The sequence below is a fragment of the Schistocerca gregaria genome, chromosome 3 (genome assembly GCF_023897955.1).
Source record: "Schistocerca gregaria isolate iqSchGreg1 chromosome 3, iqSchGreg1.2, whole genome shotgun sequence".
Classification (NCBI taxonomy): Eukaryota; Metazoa; Arthropoda; class Insecta; order Orthoptera; family Acrididae; genus Schistocerca; species Schistocerca gregaria.
In genome coordinates this window covers 280,449,318-280,465,609 of record NC_064922.1, presented here as the reverse complement: position 1 = coordinate 280,465,609, position 16,292 = coordinate 280,449,318, and the positions used below count along the sequence as shown (strand labels likewise).

The window sequence follows — 16,292 nt, the reverse complement described above, 5'->3', positions numbered from 1 at the left end:
GACATTCCAGAAAATGCAAAAGACGAATTAGCCAGACGAGCGTTGCGGTAATAGGAATGTAAAATAACAGGTATATTCACGTGGTCGCACTATTTTCCACGTTTAGTTTTTACGAGGGAACTGAAACCACGGTACGCCGCAAATTAGAGAGGAGTTTAGTGTCTGCTCGAGAGCACTGGAGCGAGTCGCCCGCAACGGTTTGCTGATCTGAAAGGGCGGAGTTTATCTGCGGACAGCGCCGCTCGTTAAAAAGTTGTGTGGCGCGGGCAGCGCGCGCCGGAATTTCGGGTCCGCAAAGTTGAGTGGCCAGCGGCGAACAGGTGGCAGAGCGGCCCACGCGGCCCGCTCCATATGGACTGACTGCACGTCACGCTGGCCGAGTTGGCGCCGCTAACTTTGGGATCGGACGCCGAACGCTCATTACTGCAGGACAGAGCGCGGACGTCAGCGGCGCAAACTTTCGGCGAGGTTGGCACACTGTATTGCTGTCAACGGGCGACAGCTGGGGCGGATCACGGCGGCGGAACTTGCGAGTTTTTGAGGCGCTTCAGAGGTAGCAAATAATAGCTGCCTCTTCGTGTCGATACCATTCCGCCTTTACCTCCACGGTTTTTTATCTCCTCCCCCCCCCCCCCCCCCACACACACAGATCATTTACCATATCATCAACTTACACTACTGGCCATTAAAATTGCTACACCAAAAAGAAATGCAGATGATAAACGGGTATTCATTGGACAAATATACTAGAACTGACATGTGATTACATTTTCACGCAATCTGGGTGCATAGGTCCTGAGAAATCAGCACCCAGAACAACCACCTCTGGCCATAATAACGTCCTTGATACGCCTGGGCATTGAGTCAAACAGAGCTTTGATGGCGTGTACTGGTACAGCTGCCCATGCAGCTTCAACACGATACCACAGTTCATCAAGAGTAGTGACTGGCGCATTGTGACGAGTCAGTTGCTCGGCCACCGTTGACTAGACGTTTTCAATTGGTGAGAGATCTGAGGAATGTGCTGGCCAGGGCAGCAGTCGAACATTTTCTGTTTACAGAAAGACCTGTAACGGGCCTGTAACATTCGGTCGTGTATTATAATGCTGACATGTAGGGTTTCAGGGATCGAATGAAGGGTAGTCGTAACACATCTGAAATGTTACGTCCACTGTTCAAAGTGCTGCCAATGCTAACAAGAGGTGACCGAGACATGTAACGAATGGCACCCCATATCATACTGGGTGATACGCTAGTATGGCGATGATGAATACATGCTTACAATGTCGCCAAACACGGATGACACCAACATGATGCTGTAAGCACAACCTGGATTCATCCGAAAAATTGACGTTTTGCCATTCGTGCATCCACGATCGTCGTTGAGTACACCATCGCAGGCCCTCCTGTCTCTGATACAGCGTCAAGAGTAACCACAGCCATAGTCTCCAAGCTAATAGTCGATGCTGCTGCAAACATCGTCGAACTGTTCGTGCAGATGGTTGTTGTCTTGCAAACGTCCCCATCTGTTGACTCTGGGATAGAGACGTGGCCGCACGATCCGTTACAGCCATGCGGATAAGACGCATGTCATCTCGACTGCTAGTGATACGAGGCCGTTGGGATCCAGCACGGCGTTCCGTATTACCCTCCGAGTCCATATTCTGCTAACAGTCATTGCATCTGGACCAACGCCAGCAGCAATGTCGCGACACGATAAACGGCAATCGCCATAGCCTACAATCCGATCTTTATCAAAGTCGGAAACGTCATGCTACGCATTTCTCCTCCTTATACGAGGCATCACAACAACGTCTCACCAGGCAACGCCGGCCAACTGCTGTTTGTGTATAAGAAATCGGTTGAAAACTTTCCTCATGTCAGCACGTTGTAGAAGTCGCCACCGGCACCAACCTTTGTGTGAATGCTCTGAAAAGCTAATCATTTGCATATCACAGCATCTTCTTCCTGTCGGGTAAATTTCGCGTCTGTAGCACGTCATATTCGTGGTGTAGCAATTTTAATGGCCAGTAGTGTATTTACTCATGTTTTCTGCGTGAAAAATAGGTAACTAATATGAGTGCATAATATGTCGACGTTATATATTTATATACCTGTACGTTGAATATTATTTAACAATGTTCTCGCATTAATATTCTGGAACTATAAATACGCTTCAAAACCAAAATGAGTAAACCTAAGCAACTGAAGAATTATTATGAAAGGAAGTCAATGATTTTCGATGTACAGTTTAATTTTGCCAATCACTTCGAAGAATAGCGTATCTCCTTCATATATACTTCACTCCAACATTACCGCTTTTAAAATCCAAAGAAAATAACGCACAAAATAATATTAATAACGAAACAGCACAGCTATAATTTTTAATGATACGCTCATTCGTTTTATTCATTTGCATTCCATTCGTGAACTGCAGCATAAAAATATCCGTAGCAAAGCATAGAGATCTGTGGCACCAGCTACATGTTAGAAACAGCGTACTTTGACATAATGGACAGAGCATGTTACCAGTGTGACCACGGCATTTCAAAAATCTCTTCCTCACTCCACTGCACAGTATTTCGTGTTCGTACATTAAGCGGCTGCAGGAGAGCTGAGCGGGTGATAGCTAGTGCGCGCTGATGTACACATTCAGGAAGTCATAACTGCGTACTCTCACCAGTACGGCGCAAATTTTTGCGCGCTATCGATTAGTGGGGTGGTGTCTTGAAACCGTTCTTTTCGCGCTTTCCGGGTAACTGGAGAGTCATTCAGTTTTTCTGATTGGTGCCTTCCTTCCAGTAATCTACAATGGCATCACAAGAGGCTACGAGGAAATGGCTGAGGGCACCATCTGACGAAAAACAGCACTCTGCGTTCTAATAAACTGTACGTACCATATCGAGAAGCATCTACGTTCAGGTTCTAGTATAATATATTTGTCCAATGAATACCCGTTTATCATCTGCATTTCTTCTTGGTGTAGCAATTTTAATGGCCAGTAGTGTAATACGTTGCGCAGATCTGTCCACTTCCTTTCTCCTTGTCCCGCGTCTTCAGCATCACGTAAATAGGAGGGTTCCAGTTTTTTTGGAAATATGTGGTAAGGTGTTATTGGACCAAGCTACTGAGGTCATCGGTCCCTAAGCTTACGCACTACTTAATCTAACTTTAACTAACTTACGCGAAGAACAACACCCACACCCACGCCCGAGGGAAGATTTTAACGTCCGGCGGGGGGAGCCTCTCGGACAGTGACTAGGCGCCTTGACCGCGCGGCTACCCCCTGCGGCGTGATATTTGAAACTATCATAACAGGTGATACATCCCATGGACCTTCACAGCTTGGTAGATAGCTCGTTTTTTTCTTTTTTGTGTGTGTTTATAAAAGGTCACAGCTGCGTACTGTTGTCTCTAGGAATCCTGCCTACTCGGTTCGCTAGACAAACAATCAAACAACTCGTATTATAGGGTTTTATTACAATAAGAAAATTGCAATATTTAACTTTGAATGATGTGTCGCAAGCAAAGGGCGACATAAAAAGTGATTAGTCTTCTTCAGAATAGATACATACAAGTCTGTCATACATAGAGATTCCTAACGAAGTGGCTATCGTTGACGCTGCTATCGAAATGGGCAGCACCATTCGGGTGCGGCGCTTATGTCCTCTTCACACAGGAGGCCGCTGCTGTCGCGTTGTCATCCTGGAAGGGAGGTCGGTGAGAGCGCAATTGCCTGACTTATGCTCACAGCCTTCTCTTCTTGTCGTTCCCGAGTGGCATGCCCGCATTTTACTTTACGCCGTAACGCCTACTACTATAACTATCCCCAAAATTTTCTAGTGAAATCTGTTACTGGGGCTGATATCTTGCAAGTTTACTTTCCAAATTGGTGATCTTTCCTTGTAACTTCCATGCAATGAAATGAATTCTATAGTTCGCCTTTCTCCCAAAATGTGACGGTTCTAATTTAAGCTGTTCCTGATTGTAATCCTTAAGTATTTAACTGAATCGACAACCTTTAAGTTTGTCTGATTTATCGTGTAACCTAAGTTCAACGGAATTTTTTGGTACTCACGGGGAGGACCTCATACTTTTTATTGTTTAGAGTCAACTGTCACTTTTCATACTATGAATATTGTAGTGTTGGCAGTAGAGCCAACACCGTGTTACTAGCGGAGGTCGATGGCACGCGTTTTAGCTGACGCAGGCTGGCGTGAGGAGGGAAGAACTATACTGACGTGAGGTCTGGAACATGACAAGGAATTAGAATTCAGAAAGCGGACGTAATTAGTTTCATACTTAACGTTAATCCATTAATGATGAACGTTGATATTGACGGTAGATGATTCACAATATTAGCTGTTCAGAATACATTCTTGAAGATGGTAATTATAGTAACTAAATAGGGCGCCTTGCTAGGACGTAGAAAATGTCGTAGCTGAAGGCTATGCTAAACTGTCGTCTCTGCAAATGAGAGCGTATGTAGACAGTGAACCATCGCTAAAAAAGTCGGCTGTACAACTGGGGTGAGTGCTAGGGAGTCTCTCTAGACTAGACCTGCCGTGTGGCGGCGCTCGGTCTGCAATCACTGATAGTGGCGACACGCCGGTCCGACATATACTAACGGACCGCAGCCGATTTAAAGGCTACCACCTAGCAAGTGTGGTGTCTGGCGGTGACACCACAAATATATCTCGTCGAAATAAATTTCAAAGTTTTGATTTCATGGTGACCTTACCAGGCGGTAAGACAAACAATCTGATGTATTAGTATTAGTGGCTCTGAGCACTATGGAACTTAACATCTGAGGTCATCAGTCCCTTAGAACTTAGATCTACTTAAACCTAACTAACCTAAGGACATCACACTCATCCATGCCCGAGGCAGGATTCGAATCTGTAACCGTAGCGGTCACGCGGCTCCAGACTGAAGCGCCTAGAACCGCTCGGCCACACCGACCGGCTAATAGTATTAGTATCTGCGTGATAAATCGTAATGGTGTGGAACGAATCATTTTGTTTTCACATTACACATTATTTCATAATTATGGCTAACTTTGTTTTTTGAGATGAGATTTAGTGATCCCTGTCCATAAAAATTTCACATTATAATAATAGAAAGTCTTCTACAGCTCCTTCTATTCCCTAGAAGAATACAAGGCGTTGTATAAGAATTTCTATGATTGTAACGTGGAAAAGGTAGTGGGTAGGAAATACTACGATGCATAGGCCTACATATTTTTCCAAAGGCAAACAGCTGTACAACAGCAGCATGTAGCCATATTAAAAAAATGATTTGTAATGTGACTACAAAAAAACTCGTTCCACATTATTACGATTTGTCGCGCAAACGATCCATGGAACATGAATCTAACCAAATAAACGAGTATATTACATGCATGAGTTAACCACATTGTTTAGCATAAAGGTTAGAGCGTGCACTTTGCCCTCCTTTTGCACAGTTGCGATATTCAGCTAGATGTGTGTGCAGGCCAAGTGCTGCGAATGGAACAAACACGCGGTGATAGAGCCAGCACATGTGTACCCGTCGTGGCTATGCGGCGCTCGGCGCTAGAACGGCAAATAGAGGCCACGCCGCCTTTAACTGAGATAGCAGCCCCGAACAGACCTTTTAGCCATCCACTTCTGGGCGCACCTGGCGTTTTTATAGCGGCATAAAAGAGTATAAACAGCACTGCCTGCGCAGTGGAAAAAGGGCGCCGGGCCCCTCCGAGCGTCTCGCGACCGATCGCAGGGTCGGCTGTATTTGCCCCGAGGAAAAGCGAAGCTTTCTTACACGCCGATATTCGTTTATGGAAACGTTCTGCAGAGGAGCCGGCGGAGTGCCGCGAGAGAGGGAAGGCTCTCGTGAAATTGATATTGGTTCCTTTTGTGAATGCGTTTCGTCCTTGGCCAGCTCCATTTCCTTCGCCGTGCTGTCGCCGCCGACACCGGGCCGGGTAGCTACCACAGCCTACGCCCTCCTCCGCATGCAACTTGTGTCCTTTGCTGCGCCCACTGCTTTATTTCTGACTGAAGGTCTTCTTTTGTTTCCGCCTGTACGCCTTCCGGGCGCCGGAAACGACTTCAGGAGCACGGACGGGGGTGAACGGCCGGCGGTGGTGAACGTGGCGCGTGGGTGTGAACGTGGGCTGGGGCTGCTACGAAGAGCTAGCTGCTTCAGTGTGACCCGAAAGTTTTCATCGATACTTGAGCGATCTTTAAACCCTACGAGTACGTCTGGGTCTAGAGTCTGTGAAACGTTATGAAGAGCGTAGTAAGCTGTTCATTTTGTATTAATGTAACCTTTTACATAAAAAACTGAACTGCTTAACTGAAATTGCTGAATGCAATTTTTTTGGCTATTTAAATATAACAGTCTGTCAGACCGCATCAGAGACAGAGGGCGACAAAAAAATGACCTGGGATAACGGTTAATGACAATGGCTAATTTTGTCGTTATCCCGTCATAAAAAGTGGGAGCACTGGACTGACTCAAAACCTAGTTGCCCTATGCCTTTATCAGATGCACTTAACCACAAACTGCAACATGAAATATGCCAGACGTGTTTGTGATAGCGGAGCCGTCTAAAGTTGCGTAGGAAGGTTTATTTGATTGTTGATGACTGCTCTCGGGCGGCTTGTCCATTATCAAATCATTCTGAAAAACAAAATACAGTCCGCACCTCGTGGTCGTGCGGTAGCGTTCTCGCTTCCCGCGCCTGGGTTCCCGGGTTCGATTCCCGGCGGGGCCAGGGATTTTCTTTGCCTCGTGATGGCTGGGTGTTGTCTGGTGTCTTTAGGTTAGTTAGGTTTAAGTAGTTCTAAGTTCTAGGGGACTGATGACCTTAGATGTTAAGTCCCATAGTGCTCAGAGCCATTTGAACAAAATACAGTGGGTGTTACGATACATGGTTCAACAAAATTCCGAATCTGTTCGAAGATAAAACATACCATTTACATAAGTATTGTGTTAAAACTAGACGTGCATGTAAGCTACTGGACACAAAACGTAGTACTCCTGGAAGAAAGGATAGTTTTGCAAGAATCGCCGATGAAGTTTGGAAGGTAGGAGACGAGGTACTGGCGGAATTAAAGCTGTGAGGACGGGGCGTGAGTCATGCTTGGGTAGCTCATTCGGTAGAGCACTTGCCCGGGAAAGGCAAAGGTTCCGAGTTCGAGTCTCGGTCCGGCACACAGTTTTAGTCTGCCAGTAAGTTTCATGTTCATTTTGAGCTTACACAGGGCTACTATAAATAAATCATTCAGCTTCAAAGTTCTACATTTTCCAAGGCCTCTATGAGACGGAGGACTTGTATTATGACGTCACAGTAGAAGAAATAGGAATAGACAGTGAAGAGACAAGGAATCCAGTATTAGGAACAGAATTTAAAAGAACTTTGGACGACTTATGATCTATTAAGGATAGATAACAGTCCACCGGAATTTCCAAAATCGGTATGGGAAGTAGAAACAAACGACTATTGTCCTTGGAGTGCAGAATGTATGAGAGTGGCGATATACCATCAGACTTTCGGGCAAACTTCATCCACACAATTCTAAACCTAGCAAGAGCCGACAAGTGCTAGGATTAACGCATAACCTGCTTAACAGCTCATGCATCCAAGTTTCTAACAAAAATAATATACAGAAGAATGCAAAAAATGAGGATCTGTTGCATGACGATAAGTTTGACTTTAGTAAAAGTAAAGGCACCAGAGTGGCAGTACTGACGTTACGGTTGATAATGAAAGCAAGATTGAAGAAAAATGAAGACATCTTCGTAGGGTTTGTCGAGCTGGAAAAAGCGTTCGACAATGCAAAATTGTGCAAGACGTTCGAAATTGTGAGAAAAGTAAGGTAAGTTATAGAGAAAGATGGGTTACATACAATGTGTACAAGAGCGAGGAAACGAAAGAACTCGACGACCAAGAAAGAAGTGCTCGGATTGAAAATCTCCCTCTAGTTCAGTCTATACATCGAAGAAGCGGCGTAAAAGGATATCCACAATAAGATTCGCTGATGACATCGATATCTCCAGTGCAGGTGAGGAAGAATTACAGGGTCTCTTCAATGGAATGAACGGTCTTAAGTACTGAAAATGGATTAAGAGTAAATCGAAGAAAGACGAAAGCATTGAGAAATAGCAGAAATACCGGAAAGCCTAACATTAGAACTGGGGAGTACGAAGTCGACGAAGTTAAGGAATTTAGAAACCTAGGCAACGAAACAACCCGTGAAGGACGGAGCAAGCAGGACATGAAAACAGAATAGCACTAGCAAAAGGGGCATTCATGGCCAAGGGAAGTATACTGGTGTCAAAGATAGGTCTTAATTTTAGGAAGAGTTTTCTGAGAAAATGAGTTTGGAGCAGAGCATTGTATGCTAGTGAAACACAGACTATGGAAAAAACCGGAACAAAAGAGAATCGAAGCATCTGAGACGTGGTGCTACAAAAGAATATTGAAAATTAGGTGGACGGATAAGGTCAGGAATGAGGAGGATCATCGCACAATCGGCGAGGAAAGGAATATATGGAGAACATTAACAAAAAGGAGGGACAGAATTGTAGGACAACTCTCAAGACACCAGGGAATAACTTCCATGGTAGTGGACGGAGATGTAGAGAGTAGAAACTATAGACGAAGACAGATATTGGGATGCATCCAGCAAAACAACAGAGGATGAGTGTTGCAATTGCTGGTCTGAGATGTAATGTTTGGCACGGGAGAGGAGTTCGTGGTGGGCCCATCAAACCAGTCAGAAGACTGGTGACGGACAAAAATCCGAAGTATCACATACAAAAATATGATTAATGCACGAATAGAGTCCTAATCTCACGAAGTACGCGTTCAGGATTCTACAAATATTCCATAAGTGCTTCCCCGGTCACATGACAAGAGGTAATCAATTTCTTAGCATACCTTATCTAGCAACATCGTATCAATAGTCACCACAACAGCAGCGATGCGTTCTCTGAACTGTTGCAGTGCTTTTGGCCGTGGTGGTAAGTAAACATGGTTCTTATTGTGGTAGCTCCAAAGGAAAAAGTCACAAAGCATTGTGTCAGAACCTGGAGGGCAAGTGAAGAGAGCCACATCATCTTCACCACTGCCCCAAAACCAGCGATGCGGAAGTTCGTCGTTTAGGTAGCGATGAACATCCATCTGTTTTTTGAAGTTAAAATTCTCGGAATCAATCGTCAGTTGTGGAAGCGGCCACAACTGCAATACATCAGGGTAAGAGTTGTCCGTCACAGTCTTCTTACAGAAAAAAAATATCCCATCTAACTTCGTCTGTGACATTTCACAGAAAACATTCGCCTTCGGCGAATTTCGTTCATGCGTCACAGTGCTGTGTTTACATGGCGGTTCTTTTCCGTAATTCCTTCTGAATGCTCTCTGCACTTCTATAAAAGATAAACATCTCGCGTAATACGACATATAAGCACTGTTTTCTCGCTTTGTTGAGATTTTGTCAAGGCACTCACTCGTAACGCCTATTCATGCATCAGTCATATCTGTACATGTGATACCTTGGAAAATATAAAACTCTGAAAACGAATGAATCATTTATAATAGCCCTGTATGTAGGTTTCTTCCTGATCTGCACAATAATGGAAAATGAAGAAAGTGATTGCTTGTGTTCAGATTTGCCGTGTTACTGATGAAAAACTGCAGGGTACACATTTCTTTTAATAATAAATTCCCTTCTTCTCCTTTGCTCTACAGATCACGGTGAACCTTGGCGTTGCGACGTTGCGAGTAATTAATTCGGAAATCGATTTCTATGAGTGCCGGCCGGAGTGGCCGAGCGGTTCTATGCGCTACACTCTGGAACCACGCGACTGCTGCCGTCGCAGGTTCGAATCCTGCCTCGGTCATGGATGTGTGTGATGTCCTTAGGTTAGTTAGGTTTAAGTAGATCTAAGTTCTAGGGGACTGATGAGCACAGCAGTTAAGTCCCATAGTGCTCAGAGCCATTTGAACCATCTTTTGTTTCTATGAGTGCTGAATATTTGACTCGGCGGATTGTGGTTGGCAAGTGGCTGTGGTATGGTCGGGATATGTGGGCCAGGTTTGCTCATGGGCATAAACGACCAGGCTGTGAGAAGCAGCAATCAGTGAGGTATTTCATAGGGGAACACGGGAATTCAGGTGGCGCGGTGGCTAAGCTAGCTAGCTAAGGTGGTGCCCGCAGTGACTTAGGATGCAGAATTAAAATTATAATATTCCCTTAAAACACACTCATGCTCATAAATTAAGGATAATGGTGATACAACGCTCTGGTGGGCTGTTTGCGGGTTTGCGGTCGTCGCACGGTGGCGCTGGCAGCAGTCCACATACGCACAGGTGTGTTGGCGCATGTCAGAGTACAATGCAGCGAGTAAGTGTACAGACGTTTTAAGACGTGCTGAGGGGTAATGTGTGTTAAAATGGCTCAAAGAACACATACTGATGACGGCTTGAGGCTGGTCAAAAACAGAATGTCGTAGCCCGGACCCTCCGTGTGCCACAAACTGTGATCTCAAGATTATGAAAACGATTCCAGCAGACAGGAAACGTGTCCAGGCGCTACAGTACGGGATATCCACAGTGTACAACACCACAAGAAGACCGATATCTCACCACCAATGCCCGCAGATGGCCACGGAGTACTGCAGGTAGTCTTGCTAGGGACCTTACAGCAGTCACTCGAACAGTTGTCGCCAGACACACAGTGTACAGACGACTGAACAGACATGGTTTATTCGACTCGAGACCTGCAAGTTGCATTCCACTGACCCCTGGTCACAGGAGAGCCCGTAAAGCCTGGGGTCAAGAGCACAGTACAAGGTCATTGGAACAGGGGTCCCAGGTTATGTTCACGGACGAGTCCAGGTATAGTCTGAACAGTGATTCTCGCCGGGTTTTCATCTGGCGTGAACCAGTAACCAGATGCCAACCCATTAATGTCCTTGAAAGGGACCTGTGTGGAGGTCGTGGTTTGATGGTGTGGGGTGGGATTGTGATTGGTGCACGTACATCCCTGCATGTCTTTGACAGAGGAACTGTAGCAGGTCAGGAGTATCGGGACGTCATTTTGCACCAGCATGTCCGCCTTTTCAGGGGTGCAGTGGGTCCCACCTTCCTCCTGATGGATGATAACCCACGGCCCCACCGAGCTGCCATCGTGGAGGAGTGCCTTGAAACAGAAGATATCAGGCGAATGGAGTGGCCTACCTGTTCTCCAGACCTAAACCCCAGCGAGCACGTCTGAGATGCTCTCGGTCGACGTATCGCTGCACGTCTTCAAACTCTTACGACACTTCAGGAGTTCCAACAGGCTATACCGCAGCAGCTGCTCGACCACCTGATTCAGAGTATGCCAACCCGATGTGCGGCCTGTGTACGTGTGCATGGTGAACATATCCCATATTTATGTCGCGGTACATACGCAGGAAACAGTGACGTTTTGTAGCATGTGTGTTTCGGGACGGTTTTCTCAGCTCATCACCAATACCGTGGACTTACAGATCTGTGTCGTGTGTGTTCCCTATGTGCCTAGGCTATTAGCGCCAGTTTTGTGTAGTGCCACGTTGTGTGGCACCACATTCTACAATTATCCTTCATTAATTAATGAATACAGTTTATGGACTCGCCAACCACAATCCGCCGAGTGAAATAACCAACACTCATAGAAATAGATTTGCGTATTAGTAACTCGTAAAGTCACAAGGCCAAGGTTCACAGTGATCTGTAGAACAAAGGAGAAGAAGGAAATTTATTAGAAGAAATGAGTGTCCTGAAGTTTTTCATCAGTAACGCGGCAAATTTGAACACAAGCATTTTCCATTATTGTACAGATCAGGAAGAAACCTACTTACAGGGCTATTATAAATGATTCATTCGTTTTCAGAGTTTTATATTTTTCAAGGTATCACATGTAAAAATACGACTGATGCATGATTAGAACCGAAAACTCACCGAATTGACATTGTGCCCACCAGTTGGGGTTACGAGTGCATGCCTTGACAAAATGGCGACAAAGCAAGAAAAGAGGGTTTATATGTTGTATTATGCGAGGTGTTTATCTTTTATAACAGTGCAGAGAGCATTCAGAAGGAATTACGGAAAAGAACCGCCGTGTAAACAAAGCACTGTGACGCATGAACGAAATTCGCCAAAAGAGCTCACTACAAATGGAAGCATGGCTGTAAATGCATTCTCGGAAAAAACGACGCACCACGAAGGAAGTATTCTAAAGGGATGGAAATTGGTAGATGTGGTGTACATATACATTCGAGCAAATAATTACAATTTCAGACAAATTGGGTAATTTTTTCGAGGGAAAGATCTTCAAAGTGAGCAAGTCATTAACGCACTGATCCAACTCTGGCCCATAAGCAAGTACTAATTGGGCATGGCATTTATTGATGGAGGTTCTTGGATGTCCTCCTGAGGGATACTGTGCCAAATTCTGTCCAACTGGCACGTTAGATTGTCAAAGACCTGAGCTGGTTGCAGGTCGCTGCCCATAATCCTCTAAGCGTTCTCAATTTGGGAGAGATTTGGCGACCTTGCTGATCAAGGCAGGGTTTGGAAAGCACTAAGACGGTCAGTAGAAACTCGTCGTGTGTGAGCGGGTATTACCTTTCTGAAACGTAACTCCAGGATGGCTTGCGATGAATAGCAACAAAACGGGGCATAAACATGGTCGAAGCACTGCTGTATTGTAAGGTGCCGCAGATGACAACCAAATGAGTCCTGTAATGAAATGAAATGCCACTCCAGACCACCATTTATGGTTTCGGGCCATATGGAAGGCGAGAGTTGGACTGGTATCCCACCAGTGTTCAGAGCGAGGAAACTCATTGACTGGAGTAGAATTGTATTCAGTGATGAGTCCCGCATGGAACTAAGCCTAAATGACCAGTGGAGACGTGTTGACGCATATGTAAGCACCGGTCTTGTAAATGTTTTATAAAATGTAAATTTGGCATTTAGGAAAATCTTTTATTTAATGCAGAACAGGCTCTATTGGCTGTTATTAATCTCTTTTTAATTTCGTAAGTGGTGTTTAATACTGTTCAACTCTCTGAAAGATGTACTTTCTCAAGGTTATTAAGGGTTGCACGTTCTCCTTGCGCGCTTTCCAAGAAGCTATATTATACTGTATTTTGCTTTCTGCCCGTTGATTTTCAATCCGGTATTCCTGCTGGTCTATTCAAACGCGATGAATGTCTTCTCCATTGCCTTCCGAGTTCTTGCAATTGTATATCGTCAGCATTAGCAAGAATCGGCACTGGTATATAAATGATCATCCCCCGCGCAGCAGATTTGCATTCCTCGTAACCTTGGTTAAGCCAATATTAAAGAAGAACCACGCCACCGTATATCCTTGTTCATCATCTTGTATATTCAGTGGATCAGACATCATTCTTTTCCTCCTTGTACTACTCCACATCTTATTCATTGACAGTCAAGCCATGAAGTTCGTTATAATCAAATATTACAGCAGAGTATTTCAATGGCTAAACTAATTTCCACTTACATATGATTTTAATAACCAATCAGTGACCTATGGATGTGTCAAAATATGCTGTGAGCCACTATCTGTGGAAGGTTACTGCTAGTACACTCCAACTGGTATGAGTCACATACAAATGGAGACACTCAGCATATACTGATGTGGCTATAGGCCAAGAATTATGCATGGGGTATTAGAAATGACAGTCGAAACTGATTTAGGTATTGAAGTGGTTTACACAAGTAACTGACGGCAATAAACCTTGAAAACTGATTATGAGCTTCTGAACTTGCAGTTACTAATTTGATCTTCAGTGTTTCCAGTTCTTATGAGGACGAAGAATATTAGCAGTGTGGACCCTAAAGTTCGGTTCCGTTTAGAAATTCGATTCCACTTAGGACCTAAGCCATTAATAAACGAGAATATCAATGTATGTAATTCTTTTCGCTCGGTTCACAAATTTCCTGCTGTAGTTACTCGAAAGTAACTTTAAAGTATTTGGAAGTAATAGAACAAGGTGGTACAGGGGTTTTAGCACATTGGCCTTTCATTCAAGAGGAGCGGGGTTTAATTCCCCGATGGTTTCTCTATGAAGGGTAACTGAAGGCTCCAGAAGGAGCTATCAAGATTTCCTGTTTATTTACACCCATCCTCTATGTCGGTCGCAATCAGGTTCCTGCCAAAATGACTTGCTACGGAATTAATCCGTTGTTGTTGTGACCACTACAGGGAAATTTGGAAACGAACCTAAGATTATGCTTATGCAGGCGAATGGGATACACGAAGAAACGTTGTGAGACAGAGCGGTAATTAAGCATAACATCCTGGAGCTACCTGGAAAGTTTTCATATTTTTCGTGTACGCCGTTCCTCGTTCCGTCTCTTACAACCTCGGCATCGTCGAGACCTGGAAATATAATTATGCTCTTGCTTTTTGCCGTACCAGTTCTCTCGAAGTTACAGTACACCGTCGGCTACATGTTTAGCAGAAATAAGATACATAAACCGCAAAAGTAAATCTTTCCTACAAAAGAGAGGGATGTTTATTTTTATCTAACCCATTGTGCACAGGTCAGCCATTTACATCTTTTCTAGCTGTTGTTAAATTTATTCAACTAACAATTTCAATCTCTCCACATAACTGTATCGCACAATTTCAGACTGACCAGTTTTAACATAGATTATTCGTTAACGTCAAAATAAAATATGTGACACAGTTGTACGGAGGAACTGACATTGTTTCTGCAGTATATGTAATTTGTTGCATTTGCGTTTATAAACAGTTTTACATGTCTCTACCTACAGACAACACGACATTTCGCAACACGATTGGTGGCAAAAGGCAGCATTGCATGATGTGAAACTGCAACCACCCCTAACTCGGTATTAAGTTCTTATAAAACTCGTAATAGAGACGGCTATTCCTTATTGCACCTGAAAAGGAACAGCTATTTACACATAATTTGCATCGTGGTTAACACATCTCTTAGAGAAGCTTTTAAGCTCATACCTGCATCAGCAGCAATTTTTTATTTGAGAGACATGTGACTGTTTTATTGGAAAATGAAGTCGGCAGTGTCAGCTGAGTCCCATCAGGTGGTACATGCAGTATGATTGGTACGTAACGAGGTACTCACCCACGGGGCTCTCCTCCGTCCAGAAGGAGTCATCCAGCGTGTAGTCCGCCTCTGGAAACACAAACAAACCACATGAGCAGGCGAAATTTTAACTCTTAACATGACAAGCAGATAAGCTCCTGAAGAGCCGCACCAGCAACTGTATAGTAAACAAATATATATATTACAAAAATTTGGTTTCTCTGATAAGTACAGCTGCAAGTGATAACGCTACCTCGGAAGCGATAAGTGTACACCTCTGAAAAAGTTCATATATTATACAGATCAATAATTTGTTAATGCAATTTATGGCGTGCAGTCTGCTTAGCATAGCGAAGTCTAATCTAAAGTTTTCTCTTATACCACAAATGCTGCTTGCCACACAATGCTGACACAGTAAATGTGGCTGCACAGCATAACATTGTTTCACAAAAAGCCTACAGCGCTCTGGAAATCCCTCGTCAATCATTTTTGTGTCTGAAATACAAACAAACTTCACTGGTACTATATTCTGCCTAGGTCATGTTAGATCTACAATTACGATTATTTATCAACTGCAAATGTGCTGTATTCCAGGCTTGGCAAGGTGACAACTACATATAGCTATGTTTCGTTAATGTACAATATACTACAACTACGTTTCACATGATGAGTTTTTACACACATCAAAAAAGTTTGGCGTCACCTCGGTTCCGAGAGTTCCGGATCCTGTACAGCAAATTAGAATAGTGATCAACATAAACACCATTTCCGCCCTTTTTATTGCTCGTGGAAACCACACATTGTATGTTGTACCACCATAGAGCGAGACCTTCAGGGGTGGTGGTCCAGATTGGTGAACACACCAGCACCTCTAATACCCAGCAGCTCGTCTTCTTGCATTGATGCATGCCTGTATTCGTCGTGTCATACTGTCCACAAGTTCATCAAGGCACTGTCGGTCCTGATTGTCCCACTCCTCATCGGCGATTCGGCGTAGATCCCTCAGAGTGGTTGTTGGGTCACGTCGTCCATAAACAGCTCTTTGCAATCTATCCCAGGCATGTTCGGCAGGGTTCATGTCTGGAGAAGATGCCGGCCACTCTAGTAGAACGATGTCGTTATCTGGAAGGAAGTCATTCACAAGATGTGCACGATAAGGCCGCGAATTGTAGTCCATGAGGACG

The 16,292-nt window shown here is 44.4% G+C and overlaps 1 protein-coding gene across 1 annotated transcript in view; it reads right to left on the bottom strand.

Annotated features, from left to right (window-relative positions):
* The window catches only part of LOC126354274 (disintegrin and metalloproteinase domain-containing protein 22-like), a 901,625-nt gene extending 886,431 nt beyond the window's left edge, over positions 1-15,194 (bottom strand). Inside the window, exon 1 of the mRNA XM_050003815.1 lies at positions 15,148-15,194. The gene's annotated coding sequence lies outside the window, so the exon portion shown is untranslated. The remainder of the gene's footprint in view (positions 1-15,147) is intronic.
* Between the last annotated feature and the right edge of the window lie 1,098 nt (positions 15,195-16,292).